General features: G+C 43.3%; 15 pseudogenes; all 15 read left to right on the top strand.

Annotated features, from left to right (window-relative positions):
• The first annotated feature begins 1,378 nt into the window (after nucleotides 1–1,378).
• LOC130334031 (U2 spliceosomal RNA) lies at nucleotides 1,379–1,642 on the top strand (annotated as a pseudogene).
• A 1,476-nt stretch (nucleotides 1,643–3,118) lies between these two features.
• On the top strand, nucleotides 3,119–3,382 carry LOC130334014 (U2 spliceosomal RNA; annotated as a pseudogene).
• A 1,477-nt stretch (nucleotides 3,383–4,859) lies between these two features.
• Nucleotides 4,860–5,123, top strand: LOC130334013 (U2 spliceosomal RNA; annotated as a pseudogene).
• A 1,480-nt stretch (nucleotides 5,124–6,603) lies between these two features.
• Nucleotides 6,604–6,867, top strand: LOC130334179 (U2 spliceosomal RNA; annotated as a pseudogene).
• A 1,476-nt stretch (nucleotides 6,868–8,343) lies between these two features.
• LOC130334099 (U2 spliceosomal RNA) lies at nucleotides 8,344–8,608 on the top strand (annotated as a pseudogene).
• Nucleotides 8,609–10,089: 1,481 nt separating this feature from the next.
• LOC130334121 (U2 spliceosomal RNA) lies at nucleotides 10,090–10,353 on the top strand (annotated as a pseudogene).
• A 1,476-nt stretch (nucleotides 10,354–11,829) lies between these two features.
• On the top strand, nucleotides 11,830–12,093 carry LOC130334178 (U2 spliceosomal RNA; annotated as a pseudogene).
• A 1,472-nt stretch (nucleotides 12,094–13,565) lies between these two features.
• On the top strand, nucleotides 13,566–13,832 carry LOC130334115 (U2 spliceosomal RNA; annotated as a pseudogene).
• A 1,468-nt stretch (nucleotides 13,833–15,300) lies between these two features.
• LOC130334177 (U2 spliceosomal RNA) lies at nucleotides 15,301–15,564 on the top strand (annotated as a pseudogene).
• A 1,477-nt stretch (nucleotides 15,565–17,041) lies between these two features.
• On the top strand, nucleotides 17,042–17,305 carry LOC130334176 (U2 spliceosomal RNA; annotated as a pseudogene).
• A 1,474-nt stretch (nucleotides 17,306–18,779) lies between these two features.
• On the top strand, nucleotides 18,780–19,046 carry LOC130334125 (U2 spliceosomal RNA; annotated as a pseudogene).
• A 1,468-nt stretch (nucleotides 19,047–20,514) lies between these two features.
• LOC130334175 (U2 spliceosomal RNA) lies at nucleotides 20,515–20,778 on the top strand (annotated as a pseudogene).
• A 1,473-nt stretch (nucleotides 20,779–22,251) lies between these two features.
• LOC130334173 (U2 spliceosomal RNA) lies at nucleotides 22,252–22,515 on the top strand (annotated as a pseudogene).
• A 1,477-nt stretch (nucleotides 22,516–23,992) lies between these two features.
• On the top strand, nucleotides 23,993–24,256 carry LOC130334133 (U2 spliceosomal RNA; annotated as a pseudogene).
• Nucleotides 24,257–25,742: 1,486 nt separating this feature from the next.
• Nucleotides 25,743–26,006, top strand: LOC130334171 (U2 spliceosomal RNA; annotated as a pseudogene).
• Nucleotides 26,007–26,323: the final 317 nt, after the last annotated feature.

Below are 26,323 nucleotides of genomic sequence, written 5' to 3'. Positions count from 1 at the left end.
GACTGGTTTATGAACGTCTATTCATTTAGCGTTTTAATGACCATGTTTGCACACTGATTGGTGTAAAAAAATAAAATAAAACTAAATAATAATAATCTAGCACACCTGTGCAGGTTTGACATGACATGACAGGTAGCTGTCTTGTGGGTGGTGCTGAATCCTGTTAAATGACATGAGGGTCTCATGCCTATACACAAGGGTGTGTCATTGCTGTTGCTTGACCATGCATTGGTTTCTGTGGTCAGTGAATGATAAAAACAAAATTTACCATCCATTGATGGATGGGAAATCCGCCATGAGGCATTTGTTTTTAGAAACTGCTGCTCACAACCAATGTTGCAATGGAGTGTCTCCATCTGCTGGTGGTATTGGAAAGGCATTAGTGCTATGACAGGGTCTGAAGAAGAAGAAGAAGAAGAAGAAGAAGACGGAAAAAAATATATATAAAAAGAAAAAGAGAGAGAGAGAGAGACTGACTTAGTGAGCGAGTGAGTGAGAGAGTGAGAGTGAGTGAGAGTGAATGAGTGAGTGAGTGATTGAGTGAGTGAGTGAGTGAGTAAGAACAAATGAGTTAAAGCAAGTGAGTGAGAGAGATCGAATGAATGAAAGTCTGAATGACAGAAAGAAAAAAGGATGAAGAAAGAAGCATGAAGAAAAAAAAATGTATATGGAGTTGCTGACATGAGTGCAATCTACAAAGCCGTTGAGGCTGATCCTCATGGGAGGATTATTGCACCAGGACCCTTAGCACTTTTAAAATGCCATTCAATGCCACGGGCTAGATGTAAACTGCAGATGACCATGTTGTGGTAGTTACCATGGATACCCAAGTGATGTGTGAGCTAACACATAGGCCCAACAGATTCCAAGAAGGCCAGAATCACCAGCGGCACCACCATCGATTGTCAGGTCACCCGGATTCAGCAAATACCAGAGTCCAAAATGATGCAGGTTTATACTGTTAATTTTCAGTTTATCGTTACAGTTGGTGTTATTCCATGTCGGAAGGGACGCAGCTACAGCCAGTGGGGTAACTAGAGACAGGCAGGCAGCTATGTGCAACAAAGGTAGGCGTGTTGTTTTCATATGCAGATCTGAAATATTGTCTTATATGCAAGAGGAGGAGTGATGGGGGTTCAGGCAAAAGCCAGGCTATGGATTGCATTGCTAAATGCTCCATCAGAGTGCAATGGTCGCCTGTCCTTTTTTTAAGTGATGATGTGGGTTTAGCCTGTGCTGTATGTATGTATGGGTGGCTGACTGCCACCCACCCAGAAAGTGTATGGGAGGCTGGTTGGCTGCCAGCCTTCCTTCCATTCCTATGAGTAATGTGAGTGCTCATGAAGGGGACATGGTTGGGTCCACCCCTTTCCCGGTTATCCCCTCTAGGCCTTTTGGCTTAGATCAAGTGTAAAAAAAGAAAGGATCTTGCGACAGATCGCATCCTGAGGCACGTTTTTTTTTGTGTGAATACTTGCACTTGGGTGACTTGTGAGCACATACTGATACATACGTTCCCTATCTGGGGACCATAAATTAAATGGATTTTTGAGAAAGGGAGCTGATTTGGAAGCTTGCTTCTGTTGCCCTATGCATTGACCCGATGTGGCAGTATCTTCGGGTAGTGAACAGTGCACCACCCCATTCCAGTGTTAAACAAGAAAGATTCTCATTTAATCCTCCGTGGGTGAGAATTTGAGTTTGAGAATTGGAGACCAAAATGATGAGTTGCACTGACTGGTTTATGAACGTCTATTCATTTAGCGTTTTAATGACCATGTTTGCACACTGATTGGTGTAAAAAAATAAAATAAAACTAAATAATAATAATCTAGCACACCTGTGCAGGTTTGACATGACATGACAGGTAGCTGTCTTGTGGGTGGTGCTGAATCCTGTTAAATGAAATGAGGGTCTCATGCCTATACACAAGGGTGTGTCATTGCTGTTGCTTGACCATGCATTGGTTTCTGTGGTCAGTGAATGATAAAAACAAAATTTACCATCCATTGATGGATGGGAAATCCGCCATGAGGCATTTGTTTTTAGAAACTGCTGCTCACAACCAATGTTGCAATGGAGTGTCTCCATCTGCTGGTGGTATTGGAAAGGCATTAGTGCTATGACAGGGTCTGAAGAAGAAGAAGAAGAAGAAGAAGAAGAAGACGGAAAAAAATATATATAAAAAGAAAAAGAGAGAGAGAGAGAGAGACTGACTTAGTGAGCGAGTGAGTGAGAGAGTGAGAGTGAGTGAGAGTGAATGAGTGAGTGAGTGATTGAGTGAGTGAGTGAGTGAGTGAGAACAAATGAGTTAAAGCAAGTGAGTGAGAGAGATCGAATGAATGAAAGTCTGAATGACAGAAAGAAAAAAGGATGAAGAAAGAAGCATGAAGAAAAAAAAATGTATATGGAGTTGCTGACATGAGTGCAATCTACAAAGCCGTTGAGGCTGATCCTCATGGGAGGATTATTGCACCAGGACCCTTAGCACTTTTAAAATGCCATTCAATGCCACGGGCTAGATGTAAACTGCAGATGACCATGTTGTGGTAGTTACCATGGATACCCAAGTGATGTGTGAGCTAACACATAGGCCCAACAGATTCCAAGAAGGCCAGAATCACCAGCGGCACCACCATCGATTGTCAGGTCACCCGGATTCAGCAAATACCAGAGTCCAAAATGATGCAGGTTTATACTGTTAATTTTCAGTTTATCGTTACAGTTGGTGTTATTCCATGTCGGAAGGGACGCAGCTACAGCCAGTGGGGTAACTAGAGACAGGCAGGCAGCTATGTGCAACAAAGGTAGGTGTGTTGTTTTCATATGCAGATCTGAAATATTGTCTTATATGCAAGAGGAGGAGTGATGGGGGTTCAGGCAAAAGCCAGGCTATGGATTGCATTGCTAAATGCTCCATCAGAGTGCAATGGTCGCCTGTCCTTTTTTTAAGTGATGATGTGGGTTTAGCCTGTGCTGTATGTATGTATGGGTGGCTGACTGCCACCCACCCAGAAAGTGTATGGGAGGCTGGTTGGCTGCCAGCCTTCCTTCCATTCCTATGAGTAATGTGAGTGCTCATGAAGGGGACATGGTTGGGTCCACCCCTTTCCCGGTTATCCCCTCTAGGCCTTTTGGCTTAGATCAAGTGTAAAAAAAGAAAGGATCTTGCGACAGATCGCATCCTGAGGCACGTTTTTTTTTGTGTGAATACTTGCACTTGGGTGACTTGTGAGCACATACTGATACATACGTTCCCTATCTGGGGACCATAAATTAAATGGATTTTTGAGAAAGGGAGCTGATTTGGAAGCTTGCTTCTGTCGCCCTATGCATTGACCCGATGTGGCAGTATCTTCGGGTAGTGAACAGTGCACCACCCCATTCCAGTGTTAAACAAGAAAGATTCTCATTTAATCCTCCGTGGGTGAGAATTTGAGTTTGAGAATTGGAGACCAAAATGATGAGTTGCACTGACTGGTTTATGAACGTCTATTCATTTAGCGTTTTAATGACCATGTTTGCACACTGATTGGTGTAAAAAAATAAAATAAAACTAAATAATAATAATCTAGCACACCTGTGCAGGTTTGACATGACATGACAGGTAGCTGTCTTGTGGGTGGTGCTGAATCCTGTTAAATGACATGAGGGTCTCATGCCTATACACAAGGGTGTGTCATTGCTGTTGCTTGACCATGCATTGGTTTCTGTGGTCAGTGAATGATAAAAACAAAATTTACCATCCATTGATGGATGGGAAATCCGCCATGAGGCATTTGTTTTTAGAAACTGCTGCTCACAACCAATGTTGCAATGGAGTGTCTCCATCTGCTGGTGGTATTGGAAAGGCATTAGTGCTATGACAGGGTCTGAAGAAGAAGAAGAAGAAGAAGAAGAAGACGGAAAAAAATATATATAAAAAGAAAAAGAGAGAGAGAGAGAGAGACTGACTTAGTGAGCGAGTGAGTGAGAGAGTGAGAGTGAGTGAGAGTGAATGAGTGAGTGAGTGATTGAGTGAGTGAGTGAGTGAGTGAGTGAGAACAAATGAGTTAAAGCAAGTGAGTGAGAGAGATCGAATGAATGAAAGTCTGAATGACAGAAAGAAAAAAGGATGAAGAAAGAAGCATGAAGAAAAAAAAATGTATATGGAGTTGCTGACATGAGTGCAATCTACAAAGCCGTTGAGGCTGATCCTCATGGGAGGATTATTGCACCAGGACCCTTAGCACTTTTAAAATGCCATTCAATGCCACGGGCTAGATGTAAACTGCAGATGACCATGTTGTGGTAGTTACCATGGATACCCAAGTGATGTGTGAGCTAACACATAGGCCCAACAGATTCCAAGAAGGCCAGAATCACCAGCGGCACCACCATCGATTGTCAGGTCACCCGGATTCAGCAAATACCAGAGTCCAAAATGATGCAGGTTTATACTGTTAATTTTCAGTTTATCGTTACAGTTGGTGTTATTCCATGTCGGAAGGGACGCAGCTACAGCCAGTGGGGTAACTAGAGACAGGCAGGCAGCTATGTGCAACAAAGGTAGGCGTGTTGTTTTCATATGCAGATCTGAAATATTGTCTTATATGCAAGAGGAGGAGTGATGGGGGTTCAGGCAAAAGCCAGGCTATGGATTGCATTGCTAAATGCTCCATCAGAGTGCAATGGTCGCCTGTCCTTTTTTTAAGTGATGATGTGGGTTTAGCCTGTGCTGTATGTATGTATGGGTGGCTGACTGCCACCCACCCAGAAAGTGTATGGGAGGCTGGTTGGCTGCCAGCCTTCCTTCCATTCCTATGAGTAATGTGAGTGCTCATGAAGGGGACATGGTTGGGTCCACCCCTTTCCCGGTTATCCCCTCTAGGCCTTTTGGCTTAGATCAAGTGTAAAAAAAGAAAGGATCTTGCGACAGATCGCATCCTGAGGCACGTTTTTTTTTGTGTGAATACTTGCACTTGGGTGACTTGTGAGCACATACTGATACATACGTTCCCTATCTGGGGACCATAAATTAAATGGATTTTTGAGAAAGGGAGCTGATTTGGAAGCTTGCTTCTGTCGCCCTATGCATTGACCCGATGTGGCAGTATCTTCGGGTAGTGAACAGTGCACCACCCCATTCCAGTGTTAAACAAGAAAGATTCTCATTTAATCCTCCGTGGGTGAGAATTTGAGTTTGAGAATTGGAGACCAAAATGATGAGTTGCACTGACTGGTTTATGAACGTCTATTCATTTAGCGTTTTAATGACCATGTTTGCACACTGATTGGTGTAAAAAAATAAAATAAAACTAAATAATAATAATCTAGCACACCTGTGCAGGTTTGACATGACATGACAGGTAGCTGTCTTGTGGGTGGTGCTGAATCCTGTTAAATGACATGAGGGTCTCATGCCTATACACAAGGGTGTGTCATTGCTGTTGCTTGACCATGCATTGGTTTCTGTGGTCAGTGAATGATAAAAACAAAATTTACCATCCATTGATGGATGGGAAATCCGCCATGAGGCATTTGTTTTTAGAAACTGCTGCTCACAACCAATGTTGCAATGGAGTGTCTCCATCTGCTGGTGGTATTGGAAAGGCATTAGTGCTATGACAGGGTCTGAAGAAGAAGAAGAAGAAGAAGAAGAAGAAGACGGAAAAAAATATATATAAAAAGAAAAAGAGAGAGAGAGAGAGAGACTGACTTAGTGAGCGAGTGAGTGAGAGAGTGAGAGTGAGTGAGAGTGAATGAGTGAGTGAGTGATTGAGTGAGTGAGTGAGTGAGTGAGTGAGAACAAATGAGTTAAAGCAAGTGAGTGAGAGAGATCGAATGAATGAAAGTCTGAATGACAGAAAGAAAAAAGGATGAAGAAAGAAGCATGAAGAAAAAAAAATGTATATGGAGTTGCTGACATGAGTGCAATCTACAAAGCCGTTGAGGCTGATCCTCATGGGAGGATTATTGCACCAGGACCCTTAGCACTTTTAAAATGCCATTCAATGCCACGGGCTAGATGTAAACTGCAGATGACCATGTTGTGGTAGTTACCATGGATACCCAAGTGATGTGTGAGCTAACACATAGGCCCAACAGATTCCAAGAAGGCCAGAATCACCAGCGGCACCACCATCGATTGTCAGGTCACCCGGATTCAGCAAATACCAGAGTCCAAAATGATGCAGGTTTATACTGTTAATTTTCAGTTTATCGTTACAGTTGGTGTTATTCCATGTCGGAAGGGACGCAGCTACAGCCAGTGGGGTAACTAGAGACAGGCAGGCAGCTATGTGCAACAAAGGTAGGCGTGTTGTTTTCATATGCAGATCTGAAATATTGTCTTATATGCAAGAGGAGGAGTGATGGGGGTTCAGGCAAAAGCCAGGCTATGGATTGCATTGCTAAATGCTCCATCAGAGTGCAATGGTCGCCTGTCCTTTTTTTAAGTGATGATGTGGGTTTAGCCTGTGCTGTATGTATGTATGGGTGGCTGACTGCCACCCACCCAGAAAGTGTATGGGAGGCTGGTTGGCTGCCAGCCTTCCTTCCATTCCTATGAGTAATGTGAGTGCTCATGAAGGGGACATGGTTGGGTCCACCCCTTTCCCGGTTATCCCCTCTAGGCCTTTTGGCTTAGATCAAGTGTAAAAAAAGAAAGGATCTTGCGACAGATCGCATCCTGAGGCACGTTTTTTTTTGTGTGAATACTTGCACTTGGGTGACTTGTGAGCACATACTGATACATACGTTCCCTATCTGGGGACCATAAATTAAATGGATTTTTGAGAAAGGGAGCTGATTTGGAAGCTTGCTTCTGTCGCCCTATGCATTGACCCGATGTGGCAGTATCTTCGGGTAGTGAACAGTGCACCACCCCATTCCAGTGTTAAACAAGAAAGATTCTCATTTAATCCTCCGTGGGTGAGAATTTGAGTTTGAGAATTGGAGACCAAAATGATGAGTTGCACTGACTGGTTTATGAACGTCTATTCATTTAGCGTTTTAATGACCATGTTTGCACACTGATTGGTGTAAAAAAATAAAATAAAACTAAATAATAATAATCTAGCACACCTGTGCAGGTTTGACATGACATGACAGGTAGCTGTCTTGTGGGTGGTGCTGAATCCTGTTAAATGACATGAGGGTCTCATGCCTATACACAAGGGTGTGTCATTGCTGTTGCTTGACCATGCATTGGTTTCTGTGGTCAGTGAATGATAAAAACAAAATTTACCATCCATTGATGGATGGGAAATCCGCCATGAGGCATTTGTTTTTAGAAACTGCTGCTCACAACCAATGTTGCAATGGAGTGTCTCCATCTGCTGGTGGTATTGGAAAGGCATTAGTGCTATGACAGGGTCTGAAGAAGAAGAAGAAGAAGAAGAAGAAGAAGACGGAAAAAAATATATATAAAAAGAAAAAGAGAGAGAGAGAGAGAGACTGACTTAGTGAGCGAGTGAGTGAGAGAGTGAGAGTGAGTGAGAGTGAATGAGTGAGTGAGTGATTGAGTGAGTGAGTGAGTGAGTGAGAACAAATGAGTTAAAGCAAGTGAGTGAGAGAGATCGAATGAATGAAAGTCTGAATGACAGAAAGAAAAAAGGATGAAGAAAGAAGCATGAAGAAAAAAAAATGTATATGGAGTTGCTGACATGAGTGCAATCTACAAAGCCGTTGAGGCTGATCCTCATGGGAGGATTATTGCACCAGGACCCTTAGCACTTTTAAAATGCCATTCAATGCCACGGGCTAGATGTAAACTGCAGATGACCATGTTGTGGTAGTTACCATGGATACCCAAGTGATGTGTGAGCTAACACATAGGCCCAACAGATTCCAAGAAGGCCAGAATCACCAGCGGCACCACCATCGATTGTCAGGTCACCCGGATTCAGCAAATACCAGAGTCCAAAATGATGCAGGTTTATACTGTTAATTTTCAGTTTATCGTTACAGTTGGTGTTATTCCATGTCGGAAGGGACGCAGCTACAGCCAGTGGGGTAACTAGAGACAGGCAGGCAGCTATGTGCAACAAAGGTAGGCGTGTTGTTTTCATATGCAGATCTGAAATATTGTCTTATATGCAAGAGGAGGAGTGATGGGGGTTCAGGCAAAAGCCAGGCTATGGATTGCATTGCTAAATGCTCCATCAGAGTGCAATGGTCGCCTGTCCTTTTTTTAAGTGATGATGTGGGTTTAGCCTGTGCTGTATGTATGTATGGGTGGCTGACTGCCACCCACCCAGAAAGTGTATGGGAGGCTGGTTGGCTGCCAGCCTTCCTTCCATTCCTATGAGTAATGTGAGTGCTCATGAAGGGGACATGGTTGGGTCCACCCCTTTCCCGGTTATCCCCTCTAGGCCTTTTGGCTTAGATCAAGTGTAAAAAAAGAAAGGATCTTGCGACAGATCGCATCCTGAGGCACGTTTTTTTTTTGTGTGAATACTTGCACTTGGGTGACTTGTGAGCACATACTGATACATACGTTCCCTATCTGGGGACCATAAATTAAATGGATTTTTGAGAAAGGGAGCTGATTTGGAAGCTTGCTTCTGTCGCCCTATGCATTGACCCGATGTGGCAGTATCTTCGGGTAGTGAACAGTGCACCACCCCATTCCAGTGTTAAACAAGAAAGATTCTCATTTAATCCTCCGTGGGTGAGAATTTGAGTTTGAGAATTGGAGACCAAAATGATGAGTTGCACTGACTGGTTTATGAACGTCTGTTCATTTAGCGTTTTAATGACCATGTTTGCACACTGATTGGTGTAAAAAAATAAAATAAAACTAAATAATAATAATCTAGCACACCTGCGCAGGTTTGACATGACATGACAGGTAGCTGTCTTGTGGGTGGTGCTGAATCCTGTTAAATGACATGAGGGTCTCATGCCTATACACAAGGGTGTGTCATTGCTGTTGCTTGACCATGCATTGGTTTCTGTGGTCAGTGAATGATAAAAACAAAATTTACCATCCATTGATGGATGGGAAATCCGCCATGAGGCATTTGTTTTTAGAAACTGCTGCTCACAACCAATGTTGCAATGGAGTGTCTCCATCTGCTGGTGGTATTGGAAAGGCATTAGTGCTATGACAGGGTCTGAAGAAGAAGAAGAAGAAGAAGAAGAAGAAGAAGAAGAAGACGGAAAAAAATATATATAAAAAGAAAAAGAGAGAGAGAGAGAGAGACTGACTTAGTGAGCGAGTGAGTGAGTGAGAGTGAGTGAGAGTGAATGAGTGAGTGAGTGATTGAGTGAGTGAGTGAGTGAGTGAGAACAAATGAGTTAAAGCAAGTGAGTGAGAGAGATCGAATGAATGAAAGTCTGAATGACAGAAAGAAAAAAGGATGAAGAAAGAAGCATGAAGAAAAAAAAATGTATATGGAGTTGCTGACATGAGTGCAATCTACAAAGCCGTTGAGGCTGATCCTCATGGGAGGATTATTGCACCAGGACCCTTAGCACTTTTAAAATGCCATTCAATGCCACGGGCTAGATGTAAACTGCAGATGACCATGTTGTGGTAGTTACCATGGATACCCAAGTGATGTGTGAGCTAACACATAGGCCCAACAGATTCCAAGAAGGCCAGAATCACCAGCGGCACCACCATCGATTGTCAGGTCACCCGGATTCAGCAAATACCAGAGTCCAAAATGATGCAGGTTTATACTGTTAATTTTCAGTTTATCGTTACAGTTGGTGTTATTCCATGTCGGAAGGGATGCAGCTACAGCCAGTGGGGTAACTAGAGACAGGCAGGCAGCTATGTGCAACAAAGGTAGGCGTGTTGTTTTCATATGCAGATCTGAAATATTGTCTTATATGCAAGAGGAGGAGTGATGGGGGTTCAGGCAAAAGCCAGGCTATGGATTGCATTGCTAAATGCTCCATCAGAGTGCAATGGTCGCCTGTCCTTTTTTTAAGTGATGATGTGGGTTTAGCCTGTGCTGTATGTATGTATGGGTGGCTGACTGCCACCCACCCAGAAAGTGTATGGGAGGCTGGTTGGCTGCCAGCCTTCCTTCCATTCCTATGAGTAATGTGAGTGCTCATGAAGGGGACATGGTTGGGTCCACCCCTTTCCCGGTTATCTCCTCTAGGCCTTTTGGCTTAGATCAAGTGTAAAAAAAGAAAGGATCTTGCGACAGATCGCATCCTGAGGCACGTTTTTTTTTGTGTGAATACTTGCACTTGGGTGACTTGTGAGCACATACTGATACATACGTTCCCTATCTGGGGACCATAAATTAAATGGATTTTTGAGAAAGGGAGCTGATTTGGAAGCTTGCTTCTGTCGCCCTATGCATTGACCCGATGTGGCAGTATCTTCGGGTAGTGAACAGTGCACCACCCCATTCCAGTGTTAAACAAGAAAGATTCTCATTTAATCCTCCGTGGATGAGAATTTGAGTTTGAGAATTGGAGACCAAAATGATGAGTTGCACTGACTGGTTTATGAACGTCTATTCATTTAGCGTTTTAATGACCATGTTTGCACACTGATTGGTGTAAAAAAATAAAATAAAACTAAATAATAATAATCTAGCACACCTGTGCAGGTTTGACATGACATGACAGGTAGCTGTCTTGTGGGTGGTGCTGAATCCTGTTAAATGACATGAGGGTCTCATGCCTATACACAAGGGTGTGTCATTGCTGTTGCTTGACCATGCATTGGTTTCTGTGGTCAGTGAATGATAAAAACAAAATTTACCATCCATTGATGGATGGGAAATCCGCCATGAGGCATTTGTTTTTAGAAACTGCTGCTCACAACCAATGTTGCAATGGAGTGTCTCCATCTGCTGGTGGTATTGGAAAGGCATTAGTGCTATGACAGGGTCTGAAGAAGAAGAAGAAGAAGAAGAAGAAGAAGACGGAAAAAAATATATATAAAAAGAAAAAGAGAGAGAGAGAGACTGACTTAGTGAGCGAGTGAGTGAGAGAGTGAGAGTGAGTGAGAGTGAATGAGTGAGTGAGTGATTGAGTGAGTGAGTGAGTGAGTGAGTGAGAACAAATGAGTTAAAGCAAGTGAGTGAGAGAGATCGAATGAATGAAAGTCTGAATGACAGAAAGAAAAAAGGATGAAGAAAGAAGCATGAAGAAAAAAAAATGTATATGGAGTTGCTGACATGAGTGCAATCTACAAAGCCGTTGAGGCTGATCCTCATGGGAGGATTATTGCACCAGGACCCTTAGCACTTTTAAAATGCCATTCAATGCCACGGGCTAGATGTAAACTGCAGATGACCATGTTGTGGTAGTTACCATGGATACCCAAGTGATGTGTGAGCTAACACATAGGCCCAACAGATTCCAAGAAGGCCAGAATCACCAGCGGCACCACCATCGATTGTCAGGTCACCCGGATTCAGCAAATACCAGAGTCCAAAATGATGCAGGTTTATACTGTTAATTTTCAGTTTATCGTTACAGTTGGTGTTATTCCATGTCGGAAGGGACGCAGCTACAGCCAGTGGGGTAACTAGAGACAGGCAGGCAGCTATGTGCAACAAAGGTAGGCGTGTTGTTTTCATATGCAGATCTGAAATATTGTCTTATATGCAAGAGGAGGAGTGATGGGGGTTCAGGCAAAAGCCAGGCTATGGATTGCATTGCTAAATGCTCCATCAGAGTGCAATGGTCGCCTGTCCTTTTTTTAAGTGATGATGTGGGTTTAGCCTGTGCTGTATGTATGTATGGGTGGCTGACTGCCACCCACCCAGAAAGTGTATGGGAGGCTGGTTGGCTGCCAGCCTTCCTTCCATTCCTATGAGTAATGTGAGTGCTCATGAAGGGGACATGGTTGGGTCCACCCCTTTCCCGGTTATCCCCTCTAGGCCTTTTGGCTTAGATCAAGTGTAAAAAAAGAAAGGATCTTGCGACAGATCGCATCCTGAGGCACGTTTTTTTTTGTGTGAATACTTGCACTTGGGTGACTTGTGAGCACATACTGATACATACGTTCCCTATCTGGGGACCATAAATTAAATGGATTTTTGAGAAAGGGAGCTGATTTGGAAGCTTGCTTCTGTCGCCCTATGCATTGACCCGATGTGGCAGTATCTTCGGGTAGTGAACAGTGCACCACCCCATTCCAGTGTTAAACAAGAAAGATTCTCATTTAATCCTCCGTGGGTGAGAATTTGAGTTTGAGAATTGGAGACCAAAATGATGAGTTGCACTGACTGGTTTATGAACGTCTATTCATTTAGCGTTTTAATGACCATGTTTGCACACTGATTGGTGTAAAAAAATAAAATAAAACTAAATAATAATAATCTAGCACACCTGTGCAGGTTTGACATGACATGACAGGTAGCTGTCTTGTGGGTGGTGCTGAATCCTGTTAAATGACATGAGGGTCTCATGCCTATACACAAGGGTGTGTCATTGCTGTTGCTTGACCATGCATTGGTTTCTGTGGTCAGTGAATGATAAAAACAAAATTTACCATCCATTGATGGATGGGAAATCCGCCATGAGGCATTTGTTTTTAGAAACTGCTGCTCACAACCAATGTTGCAATGGAGTGTCTCCATCTGCTGGTGGTATTGGAAAGGCATTAGTGCTATGACAGGGTCTGAAGAAGAAGAAGAAGAAGAAGAAGAAGAAGACGGAAAAAAATATATATAAAAAGAAAAAGAGAGAGAGAGAGAGAGACTGACTTAGTGAGCGAGTGAGTGAGTGAGAGTGAGTGAGAGTGAATGAGTGAGTGAGTGATTGAGTGAGTGAGTGAGTGAGTGAGAACAAATGAGTTAAAGCAAGTGAGTGAGAGAGATCGAATGAATGAAAGTCTGAATGACAGAAAGAAAAAAGGATGAAGAAAGAAGCATGAAGAAAAAAAAATGTATATGGAGTTGCTGACATGAGTGCAATCTACAAAGCCGTTGAGGCTGATCCTCATGGGAGGATTATTGCACCAGGACCCTTAGCACTTTTAAAATGCCATTCAATGCCACGGGCTAGATGTAAACTGCAGATGACCATGTTGTGGTAGTTACCATGGATACCCAAGTGATGTGTGAGCTAACACATAGGCCCAACAGATTCCAAGAAGGCCAGAATCACCAGCGGCACCACCATCGATTGTCAGGTCACCCGGATTCAGCAAATACCAGAGTCCAAAATGATGCAGGTTTATACTGTTAATTTTCAGTTTATCGTTACAGTTGGTGTTATTCCATGTCGGAAGGGACGCAGCTACAGCCAGTGGGGTAACTAGAGACAGGCAGGCAGCTATGTGCAACAAAGGTAGGCGTGTTGTTTTCATATGCAGATCTGAAATATTGTCTTATATGCAAGAGGAGGAGTGATGGGGGTTCAGGCAAAAGCCAGGCTATGGATTGCATTGCTAAATGCTCCATCAGAGTGCAATGGTCGCCTGTCCTTTTTTTAAGTGATGATGTGGGTTTAGCCTGTGCTGTATGTATGTATGGGTGGCTGACTGCCACCCACCCAGAAAGTGTATGGGAGGCTGGTTGGCTGCCAGCCTTCCTTCCATTCCTATGAGTAATGTGAGTGCTCATGAAGGGGACATGGTTGGGTCCACCCCTTTCCCGGTTATCCCCTCTAGGCCTTTTGGCTTAGATCAAGTGTAAAAAAAGAAAGGATCTTGCGACAGATCGCATCCTGAGGCACGTTTTTTTTTTTTGTGTGAATTCTTGCACTTGGGTGACTTGTGAGCACATACTGATACATACGTTCCCTATCTGGGGACCATAAATTAAATGGATTTTTGAGAAAGGGAGCTGATTTGGAAGCTTGCTTCTGTCGCCCTATGCATTGACCCGATGTGGCAGTATCTTCGGGTAGTGAACAGTGCACCACCCCATTCCAGTGTTAAACAAGAAAGATTCTCATTTAATCCTCCGTGGGTGAGAATTTGAGTTTGAGAATTGGAGACCAAAATGATGAGTTGCACTGACTGGTTTATGAACGTCTATTCATTTAGCGTTTTAATGACCATGTTTGCACACTGATTGGTGTAAAAAAATAAAATAAAACTAAATAATAATAATCTAGCACACCTGTGCAGGTTTGACATGACATGACAGGTAGCTGTCTTGTGGGTGGTGCTGAATCCTGTTAAATGACATGAGGGTCTCATGCCTATACACAAGGGTGTGTCATTGCTGTTGCTTGACCATGCATTGGTTTCTGTGGTCAGTGAATGATAAAAACAAAATTTACCATCCATTGATGGATGGGAAATCCGCCATGAGGCATTTGTTTTTAGAAACTGCTGCTCACAACCAATGTTGCAATGGAGTGTCTCCATCTGCTGGTGGTATTGGAAAGGCATTAGTGCTATGACAGGGTCTGAAGAAGAAGAAGAAGAAGAAGAAGAAGAAGACGGAAAAAAATATATATAAAAAGAAAAAGAGAGAGAGAGAGAGAGACTGACTTAGTGAGCGAGTGAGTGAGAGAGTGAGAGTGAGTGAGAGTGAATGAGTGAGTGAGTGATTGAGTGAGTGAGTGAGAACAAATGAGTTAAAGCAAGTGAGTGAGAGAGATCGAATGAATGAAAGTCTGAATGACAGAAAGAAAAAAGGATGAAGAAAGAAGCATGAAGAAAAAAAAATGTATATGGAGTTGCTGACATGAGTGCAATCTACAAAGCCGTTGAGGCTGATCCTCATGGGAGGATTATTGCACCAGGACCCTTAGCACTTTTAAAATGCCATTCAATGCCACGGGCTAGATGTAAACTGCAGATGACCATGTTGTGGTAGTTACCATGGATACCCAAGTGATGTGTGAGCTAACACATAGGCCCAACAGATTCCAAGAAGGCCAGAATCACCAGCGGCACCACCATCGATTGTCAGGTCACCCGGATTCAGCAAATACCAGAGTCCAAAATGATGCAGGTTTATACTGTTAATTTTCAGTTTATCGTTACAGTTGGTGTTATTCCATGTCGGAAGGGACGCAGCTACAGCCAGTGGGGTAACTAGAGACAGGCAGGCAGCTATGTGCAACAAAGGTAGGCGTGTTGTTTTCATATGCAGATCTGAAATATTGTCTTATATGCAAGAGGAGGAGTGATGGGGGTTCAGGCAAAAGCCAGGCTATGGATTGCATTGCTAAATGCTCCATCAGAGTGCAATGGTCGCCTGTCCTTTTTTTAAGTGATGATGTGGGTTTAGCCTGTGCTGTATGTATGTATGGGTGGCTGACTGCCACCCACCCAGAAAGTGTATGGGAGGCTGGTTGGCTGCCAGCCTTCCTTCCATTCCTATGAGTAATGTGAGTGCTCATGAAGGGGACATGGTTGGGTCCACCCCTTTCCCGGTTATCCCCTCTAGGCCTTTTGGCTTAGATCAAGTGTAAAAAAAGAAAGGATCTTGCGACAGATCGCATCCTGAGGCACGTTTTTTTTTGTGTGAATACTTGCACTTGGGTGACTTGTGAGCACATACTGATACATACGTTCCCTATCTGGGGACCATAAATTAAATGGATTTTTGAGAAAGGGAGCTGATTTGGAAGCTTGCTTCTGTCGCCCTATGCATTGACCCGATGTGGCAGTATCTTCGGGTAGTGAACAGTGCACCACCCCATTCCAGTGTTAAACAAGAAAGATTCTCATTTAATCCTCCGTGGGTGAGAATTTGAGTTTGAGAATTGGAGACCAAAATGATGAGTTGCACTGACTGGTTTATGAACGTCTATTCATTTAGCGTTTTAATGACCATGTTTGCACACTGATTGGTGTAAAAAAATAAAATAAAACTAAATAATAATAATCTAGCACACCTGTGCAGGTTTGACATGACATGACAGGTAGCTGTCTTGTGGGTGGTGCTGAATCCTGTTAAATGACATGAGGGTCTCATGCCTATACACAAGGGTGTGTCATTGCTGTTGCTTGACCATGCATTGGTTTCTGTGGTCAGTGAATGATAAAAACAAAATTTACCATCCATTGATGGATGGGAAATCCGCCATGAGGCATTTGTTTTTAGAAACTGCTGCTCACAACCAATGTTGCAATGGAGTGTCTCCATCTGCTGGTGGTATTGGAAAGGCATTAGTGCTATGACAGGGTCTGAAGAAGAAGAAGAAGAAGAAGAAGAAGAAGAAGAAGAAGACGGAAAAAAATATATATAAAAAGAAAAAGAGAGAGAGAGAGAGAGACTGACTTAGTGAGCGAGTGAGTGAGAGAGTGAGAGTGAGTGAGAGTGAATGAGTGAGTGAGTGATTGAGTGAGTGAGTGAGAACAAATGAGTTAAAGCAAGTGAGTGAGAGAGATCGAATGAATGAAAGTCTGAATGACAGAAAGAAAAAAGGATGAAGAAAGAAGCATGAAGAAAAAAAAATGTATATGGAGTTGCTGACATGAGTGCAATCTACAAAGCCGTTGAGGCTGATCCTCATGGGAGGATTATTGCACCAGGACCCTTAGCACTTTTAAAATGCCATTCAATGCCACGGGCTAGATGTAAACTGCAGATGACCATGTTGTGGTAGTTACCATGGATACCCAAGTGATGTGTGAGCTAACACATAGGCCCAACAGATTCCAAGAAGGCCAGAATCACCAGCGGCACCACCATCGATTGTCAGGTCACCCGGATTCAGCAAATACCAGAGTCCAAAATGATGCAGGTTTATACTGTTAATTTTCAGTTTATCGTTACAGTTGGTGTTATTCCATGTCGGAAGGGACGCAGCTACAGCCAGTGGGGTAACTAGAGACAGGCAGGCAGCTATGTGCAACAAAGGTAGGCGTGTTGTTTTCATATGCAGATCTGAAATATTGTCTTATATGCAAGAGGAGGAGTGATGGGGGTTCAGGCAAAAGCCAGGCTATGGATTGCATTGCTAAATGCTCCATCAGAGTGCAATGGTCGCCTGTCCTTTTTTTAAGTGATGATGTGGGTTTAGCCTGTGCTGTATGTATGTATGGGTGGCTGACTGCCACCCACCCAGAAAGTGTATGGGAGGCTGGTTGGCTGCCAGCCTTCCTTCCATTCCTATGAGTAATGTGAGTGCTCATGAAGGGGACATGGTTGGGTCCACCCCTTTCCCGGTTATCCCCTCTAGGCCTTTTGGCTTAGATCAAGTGTAAAAAAAGAAAGGATCTTGCGACAGATCGCATCCTGAGGCACGTTTTTTTTTGTGTGAATACTTGCACTTGGGTGACTTGTGAGCACATACTGATACATACGTTCCCTATCTGGGGACCATAAATTAAATGGATTTTTGAGAAAGGGAGCTGATTTGGAAGCTTGCTTCTGTCGCCCTATGCATTGACCCGATGTGGCAGTATCTTCGGGTAGTGAACAGTGCACCACCCCATTCCAGTGTTAAACAAGAAAGATTCTCATTTAATCCTCCGTGGGTGAGAATTTGAGTTTGAGAATTGGAGACCAAAATGATGAGTTGCACTGACTGGTTTATGAACGTCTATTCATTTAGCGTTTTAATGACCATGTTTGCACACTGATTGGTGTAAAAAAATAAAATAAAACTAAATAATAATAATCTAGCACACCTGTGCAGGTTTGACATGACATGACAGGTAGCTGTCTTGTGGGTGGTGCTGAATCCTGTTAAATGACATGAGGGTCTCATGCCTATACACAAGGGTGTGTCATTGCTGTTGCTTGACCATGCATTGGTTTCTGTGGTCAGTGAATGATAAAAACAAAATTTACCATCCATTGATGGATGGGAAATCCGCCATGAGGCATTTGTTTTTAGAAACTGCTGCTCACAACCAATGTTGCAATGGAGTGTCTCCATCTGCTGGTGGTATTGGAAAGGCATTAGTGCTATGACAGGGTCTGAAGAAGAAGAAGAAGAAGAAGAAGAAGAAGACGGAAAAAAATATATATAAAAAGAAAAAGAGAGAGAGAGAGAGAGAGACTGACTTAGTGAGCGAGTGAGTGAGAGAGTGAGAGTGAGTGAGAGTGAATGAGTGAGTGAGTGATTGAGTGAGTGAGTGAGTGAGAACAAATGAGTTAAAGCAAGTGAGTGAGAGAGATCGAATGAATGAAAGTCTGAATGACAGAAAGAAAAAAGGATGAAGAAAGAAGCATGAAGAAAAAAAAATGTATATGGAGTTGCTGACATGAGTGCAATCTACAAAGCCGTTGAGGCTGATCCTCATGGGAGGATTATTGCACCAGGACCCTTAGCACTTTTAAAATGCCATTCAATGCCACGGGCTAGATGTAAACTGCAGATGACCATGTTGTGGTAGTTACCATGGATACCCAAGTGATGTGTGAGCTAACACATAGGCCCAACAGATTCCAAGAAGGCCAGAATCACCAGCGGCACCACCATCGATTGTCAGGTCACCCGGATTCAGCAAATACCAGAGTCCAAAATGATGCAGGTTTATACTGTTAATTTTCAGTTTATCGTTACAGTTGGTGTTATTCCATGTCGGAAGGGACGCAGCTACAGCCAGTGGGGTAACTAGAGACAGGCAGGCAGCTATGTGCAACAAAGGTAGGCGTGTTGTTTTCATATGCAGATCTGAAATATTGTCTTATATGCAAGAGGAGGAGTGATGGGGGTTCAGGCAAAAGCCAGGCTATGGATTGCATTGCTAAATGCTCCATCAGAGTGCAATGGTCGCCTGTCCTTTTTTTAAGTGATGATGTGGGTTTAGCCTGTGCTGTATGTATGTATGGGTGGCTGACTGCCACCCACCCAGAAAGTGTATGGGAGGCTGGTTGGCTGCCAGCCTTCCTTCCATTCCTATGAGTAATGTGAGTGCTCATGAAGGGGACATGGTTGGGTCCACCCCTTTCCCGGTTATCCCCTCTAGGCCTTTTGGCTTAGATCAAGTGTAAAAAAAGAAAGAAGGATCTTGCGACAGATCGCATCCTGAGGCACGTTTTTTTTTGTGTGAATACTTGCACTTGGGTGACTTGTGAGCACATACTGATACATACGTTCCCTATCTGGGGACCATAAATTAAATGGATTTTTGAGAAAGGGAGCTGATTTGGAAGCTTGCTTCTGTCGCCCTATGCATTGACCCGATGTGGCAGTATCTTCGGGTAGTGAACAGTGCACCACCCCATTCCAGTGTTAAACAAGAAAGATTCTCATTTAATCCTCCGTGGGTGAGAATTTGAGTTTGAGAATTGGAGACCAAAATGATGAGTTGCACTGACTGGTTTATGAACGTCTATTCATTTAGCGTTTTAATGACCATGTTTGCACACTGATTGGTGTAAAAAAATAAAATAAAACTAAATAATAATAATCTAGCACACCTGTGCAGGTTTGACATGACATGACAGGTAGCTGTCTTGTGGGTGGTGCTGAATCCTGTTAAATGACATGAGGGTCTCATGCCTATACACAAGGGTGTGTCATTGCTGTTGCTTGACCATGCATTGGTTTCTGTGGTCAGTGAATGATAAAAACAAAATTTACCATCCATTGATGGATGGGAAATCCGCCATGAGGCATTTGTTTTTAGAAACTGCTGCTCACAACCAATGTTGCAATGGAGTGTCTCCATCTGCTGGTGGTATTGGAAAGGCATTAGTGCTATGACAGGGTCTGAAGAAGAAGAAGAAGAAGAAGAAGAAGAAGACGGAAAAAAATATATATAAAAAGAAAAAGAGAGAGAGAGAGAGAGACTGACTTAGTGAGCGAGTGAGTGAGAGAGTGAGAGTGAGTGAGAGTGAATGAGTGAGTGAGTGATTGAGTGAGTGAGTGAGAACAAATGAGTTAAAGCAAGTGAGTGAGAGAGATCGAATGAATGAAAGTCTGAATGACAGAAAGAAAAAAGGATGAAGAAAGAAGCATGAAGAAAAAAAAATGTATATGGAGTTGCTGACATGAGTGCAATCTACAAAGCCGTTGAGGCTGATCCTCATGGGAGGATTATTGCACCAGGACCCTTAGCACTTTTAAAATGCCATTCAATGCCACGGGCTAGATGTAAACTGCAGATGACCATGTTGTGGTAGTTACCATGGATACCCAAGTGATGTGTGAGCTAACACATAGGCCCAACAGATTCCAAGAAGGCCAGAATCACCAGCGGCACCACCATCGATTGTCAGGTCACCCGGATTCAGCAAATACCAGAGTCCAAAATGATGCAGGTTTATACTGTTAATTTTCAGTTTATCGTTACAGTTGGTGTTATTCCATGTCGGAAGGGACGCAGCTACAGCCAGTGGGGTAACTAGAGACAGGCAGGCAGCTATGTGCAACAAAGGTAGGCGTGTTGTTTTCATATGCAGATCTGAAATATTGTCTTATATGCAAGAGGAGGAGTGATGGGGGTTCAGGCAAAAGCCAGGCTATGGATTGCATTGCTAAATGCTCCATCAGAGTGCAATGGTCGCCTGTCCTTTTTTTAAGTGATGATGTGGGTTTAGCCTGTGCTGTATGTATGTATGGGTGGCTGACTGCCACCCACCCAGAAAGTGTATGGGAGGCTGGTTGGCTGCCAGCCTTCCTTCCATTCCTATGAGTAATGTGAGTGCTCATGAAGGGGACATGGTTGGGTCCACCCCTTTCCCGGTTATCCCCTCTAGGCCTTTTGGCTTAGATCAAGTGTAAAAAAAGAAAGGATCTTGCGACAGATCGCATCCTGAGGCACGTTTTTTTTTGTGTGAATACTTGCACTTGGGTGACTTGTGAGCACATACTGATACATACGTTCCCTATCTGGGGACCATAAATTAAATGGATTTTTGAGAAAGGGAGCTGATTTGGAAGCTTGCTTCTGTCGCCCTATGCATTGACCCGATGTGGCAGTATCTTCGGGTAGTGAACAGTGCACCACCCCATTCCAGTGTTAAACAAGAAAGATTCTCATTTAATCCTCCGTGGGTGAGAATTTGAGTTTGAGAATTGGAGACCAAAATGATGAGTTGCACTGACTGGTTTATGAACGTCTATTCATTTAGCGTTTTAATGACCATGTTTGCACACTGATTGGTGTAAAAAAATAAAATAAAACTAAATAATAATAATCTAGCACACCTGTGCAGGTTTGACATGACATGACAGGTAGCTGTCTTGTGGGTGGTGCTGAATCCTGTTAAATGACATGAGGGTCTCATGCCTATACACAAGGGTGTGTCATTGCTGTTGCTTGACCATGCATTGGTTTCTGTGGTCAGTGAATGATAAAAACAAAATTTACCATCCATTGATGGATGGGAAATCCGCCATGAGGCATTTGTTTTTAGAAACTGCTGCTCACAACCAATGTTGCAATGGAGTGTCTCCATCTGCTGGTGGTATTGGAAAGGCATTAGTGCTATGACAGGGTCTGAAGAAGAAGAAGAAGAAGAAGAAGAAGACGGAAAAAAATATATATAAAAAGAAAAAGAGAGAGAGAGAGAGAGACTGACTTAGTGAGCGAGTGAGTGAGAGAGTGAGAGTGAGTGAGAGTGAATGAGTGAGTGAGTGATTGAGTGAGTGAGTGAGTGAGTGAGAACAAATGAGTTAAAGCAAGTGAGTGAGAGAGATCGAATGAATGAAAGTCTGAATGACAGAAAGAAAAAAGGATGAAGAAAGAAGCATGAAGAAAAAAAAATGTATATGGAGTTGCTGACATGAGTGCAATCTACAAAGCCGTTGAGGCTGATCCTCATGGGAGGATTATTGCACCAGGACCCTTAGCACTTTTAAAATGCCATTCAATGCCACGGGCTAGATGTAAACTGCAGATGACCATGTTGTGGTAGTTACCATGGATACCCAAGTGATGTGTGAGCTAACACATAGGCCCAACAGATTCCAAGAAGGCCAGAATCACCAGCGGCACCACCATCGATTGTCAGGTCACCCGGATTCAGCAAATACCAGAGTCCAAAATGATGCAGGTTTATACTGTTAATTTTCAGTTTATCGTTACAGTTGGTGTTATTCCATGTCGGAAGGGACGCAGCTACAGCCAGTGGGGTAACTAGAGACAGGCAGGCAGCTATGTGCAACAAAGGTAGGCGTGTTGTTTTCATATGCAGATCTGAAATATTGTCTTATATGCAAGAGGAGGAGTGATGGGGGTTCAGGCAAAAGCCAGGCTATGGATTGCATTGCTAAATGCTCCATCAGAGTGCAATGGTCGCCTGTCCTTTTTTTAAGTGATGATGTGGGTTTAGCCTGTGCTGTATGTATGTATGGGTGGCTGACTGCCACCCACCCAGAAAGTGTATGGGAGGCTGGTTGGCTGCCAGCCTTCCTTCCATTCCTATGAGTAATGTGAGTGCTCATGAAGGGGACATGGTTGGGTCCACCCCTTTCCTGGTTATCCCCTCTAGGCCTTTTGGCTTAGATCAAGTGTAAAAAAAGAAAGGATCTTGCGACAGATCGCATCCTGAGGCACGTTTTTTTTTGTGTGAATACTTGCACTTGGGTGACTTGTGAGCACATACTGATACATACGTTCCCTATCTGGGGACCATAAATTAAATGGATTTTTGAGAAAGGGAGCTGATTTGGAAGCTTGCTTCTGTCGCCCTATGCATTGACCCGATGTGGCAGTATCTTCGGGTAGTGAACAGTGCACCACCCCATTCCAGTGTTAAACAAGAAAGATTCTCATTTAATCCTCCGTGGGTGAGAATTTGAGTTTGAGAATTGGAGACCAAAATGATGAGTTGCACTGACTGGTTTATGAACGTCTATTCATTTAGCGTTTTAATGACCATGTTTGCACACTGATTGGTGTAAAAAAATAAAATAAAACTAAATAATAATAATCTAGCACACCTGTGCAGGTTTGACATGACATGACAGGTAGCTGTCTTGTGGGTGGTGCTGAATCCTGTTAAATGACATGAGGGTCTCATGCCTATACACAAGGGTGTGTCATTGCTGTTGCTTGACCATGCATTGGTTTCTGTGGTCAGTGAATGATAAAAACAAAATTTACCATCCATTGATGGATGGGAAATCCGCCATGAGGCATTTGTTTTTAGAAACTGCTGCTCACAACCAATGTTGCAATGGAGTGTCTCCATCTGCTGGTGGTATTGGAAAGGCATTAGTGCTATGACAGGGTCTGAAGAAGAAGAAGAAGAAGAAGAAGAAGACGGAAAAAAATATATATAAAAAGAAAAAGAGAGAGAGAGAGAGAGACTGACTTAGTGAGCGAGTGAGTGAGAGAGTGAGAGTGAGTGAGAGTGAATGAGTGAGTGAGTGATTGAGTGAGTGAGTGAGTGAGTGAGTGAGAACAAATGAGTTAAAGCAAGTGAGTGAGAGAGATCGAATGAATGAAAGTCTGAATGACAGAAAGAAAAAAGGATGAAGAAAGAAGCATGAAGAAAAAAAAATGTATATGGAGTTGCTGACATGAGTGCAATCTACAAAGCCGTTGAGGCTGATCCTCATGGGAGGATTATTGCACCAGGACCCTTAGCACTTTTAAAATGCCATTCAATGCCACGGGCTAGATGTAAACTGCAGATGACCATGTTGTGGTAGTTACCATGGATACCCAAGTGATGTGTGAGCTAACACATAGGCCCAACAGATTCCAAGAAGGCCAGAATCACCAGCGGCACCACCATCGATTGTCAGGTCACCCGGATTCAGCAAATACCAGAGTCCAAAATGATGCAGGTTTATACTGTTAATTTTCAGTTTATCGTTACAGTTGGTGTTATTCCATGTCGGAAGGGACGCAGCTACAGCCAGTGGGGTAACTAGAGACAGGCAGGCAGCTATGTGCAACAAAGGTAGGCGTGTTGTTTTCATATGCAGATCTGAAATATTGTCTTATATGCAAGAGGAGGAGTGATGGGGGTTCAGGCAAAAGCCAGGCTATGGATTGCATTGCTAAATGCTCCATCAGAGTGCAATGGTCGCCTGTCCTTTTTTTAAGTGATGATGTGGGTTTAGCCTGTGCTGTATGTATGTATGGGTGGCTGACTGCCACCCACCCAGAAAGTGTATGGGAGGCTGGTTGGCTGCCAGCCTTCCTTCCATTCCTATGAGTAATGTGAGTGCTCATGAAGGGGACATGGTTGGGTCCACCCCTTTCCCGGTTATCCCCTCTAGGCCTTTTGGCTTAGATCAAGTGTAAAAAAAGAAAGGATCTTGCGACAGATCGCATCCTGAGGCACGTTTTTTTTTGTGTGAATACTTGCACTTGGGTGACTTGTGAGCACATACTGATACATACGTTCCCTATCTGGGGACCATAAATTAAATGGATTTTTGAGAAAGGGAGCTGATTTGGAAGCTTGCTTTTGTCGCCCTATGCATTGACCCGATGTGGCAGTATCTTCGGGTAGTGAACAGTGCACCACCCCATTCCAGTGTTAAACAAGAAAGATTCTCATTTAATCCTCCGTGGGTGAGAATTTGAGTTTGAGAATTGGAGACCAAAATGATGAGTTGCACTGACTGGTTTATGAACGTCTATTCATTTAGCGTTTTAATGACCATGTTTGCACACTGATTGGTGTAAAAAAATAAAATAAAACTAAATAATAATAATCTAGCACACCTGTGCAGGTTTGACATGACATGACAGGTAGCTGTCTTGTGGGTGGTGCTGAATCCTGTTAAATGACATGAGGGTCTCATGCCTATACACAAGGGTGTGTCATTGCTGTTGCTTGACCATGCATTGGTTTCTGTGGTCAGTGAATGATAAAAACAAAATTTACCATCCATTGATGGATGGGAAATCCGCCATGAGGCATTTGTTTTTAGAAACTGCTGCTCACAACCAATGTTGCAATGGAGTGTCTCCATCTGCTGGTGGTATTGGAAAGGCATTAGTGCTATGACAGGGTCTGAAGAAGAAGAAGAAGAAGAAGAAGAAGAAGAAGAAGACGGAAAAAAATATATATAAAAAGAAAAAGAGAGAGAGAGAGAGAGACTGACTTAGTGAGCGAGTGAGTGAGAGAGTGAGAGTGAGTGAGAGTGAATGAGTGAGTGAGTGATTGAGTGAGTGAGTGAGTGAGTGAGTGAGAACAAATGAGTTAAAGCAAGTGAGTGAGAGAGATCGAATGAATGAAAGTCTGAATGACAGAAAGAAAAAAGGATGAAGAAAGAAGCATGAAGAAAAAAAAATGTATATGGAGTTGCTGACATGAGTGCAATCTACAAAGCCGTTGAGGCTGATCCTCATGGGAGGATTATTGCACCAGGACCCTTAGCACTTTTAAAATGCCATTCAATGCCACGGGCTAGATGTAAACTGCAGATGACCATGTTGTGGTAGTTACCATGGATACCCAAGTGATGTGTGAGCTAACACATAGGCCCAACAGATTCCAAGAAGGCCAGAATCACCAGCGGCACCACCATCGATTGTCAGGTCACCCGGATTCAGCAAATACCAGAGTCCAAAATGATGCAGGTTTATACTGTTAATTTTCAGTTTATCGTTACAGTTGGTGTTATTCCATGTCGGAAGGGACGCAGCTACAGCCAGTGGGGTAACTAGAGACAGGCAGGCAGCTATGTGCAACAAAGGTAGGCGTGTTGTTTTCATATGCAGATCTGAAATATTGTCTTATATGCAAGAGGAGGAGTGATGGGGGTTCAGGCAAAAGCCAGGCTATGGATTGCATTGCTAAATGCTCCATCAGAGTGCAATGGTCGCCTGTCCTTTTTTTAAGTGATGATGTGGGTTTAGCCTGTGCTGTATGTATGTATGGGTGGCTGACTGCCACCCACCCAGAAAGTGTATGGGAGGCTGGTTGGCTGCCAGCCTTCCTTCCATTCCTATGAGTAATGTGAGTGCTCATGAAGGGGACATGGTTGGGTCCACCCCTTTCCCGGTTATCCCCTCTAGGCCTTTTGGCTTAGATCAAGTGTAAAAAAAGAAAGGATCTTGCGACAGATCGCATCCTGAGGCACGTTTTTTTTTGTGTGAATACTTGCACTTGGGTGACTTGTGAGCACATACTGATACATACGTTCCCTATCTGGGGACCATAAATTAAATGGATTTTTGAGAAAGGGAGCTGATTTGGAAGCTTGCTTCTGTCGCCCTATGCATTGACCCGATGTGGCAGTATCTTCGGGTAGTGAACAGTGCACCACCCCATTCCAGTGTTAAACAAGAAAGATTCTCATTTAATCCTCCGTGGGTGAGAATTTGAGTTTGAGAATTGGAGACCAAAATGATGAGTTGCACTGACTGGTTTATGAACGTCTATTCATTTAGCGTTTTAATGACCATGTTTGCACACTGATTGGTGTAAAAAAATAAAATAAAACTAAATAATAATAATCTAGCACACCTGTGCAGGTTTGACATGACATGACAGGTAGCTGTCTTGTGGGTGGTGCTGAATCCTGTTAAATGACATGAGGGTCTCATGCCTATACACAAGGGTGTGTCATTGCTGTTGCTTGACCA

Source organism: Hyla sarda, unplaced genomic scaffold (assembly GCF_029499605.1).
Source record: "Hyla sarda isolate aHylSar1 unplaced genomic scaffold, aHylSar1.hap1 scaffold_428, whole genome shotgun sequence".
Classification (NCBI taxonomy): domain Eukaryota; kingdom Metazoa; phylum Chordata; class Amphibia; order Anura; family Hylidae; genus Hyla; species Hyla sarda.
The sequence above is the reverse complement of the archived record's forward strand: the minus strand, read 5'-3'. Positions and strand labels throughout refer to the sequence as shown.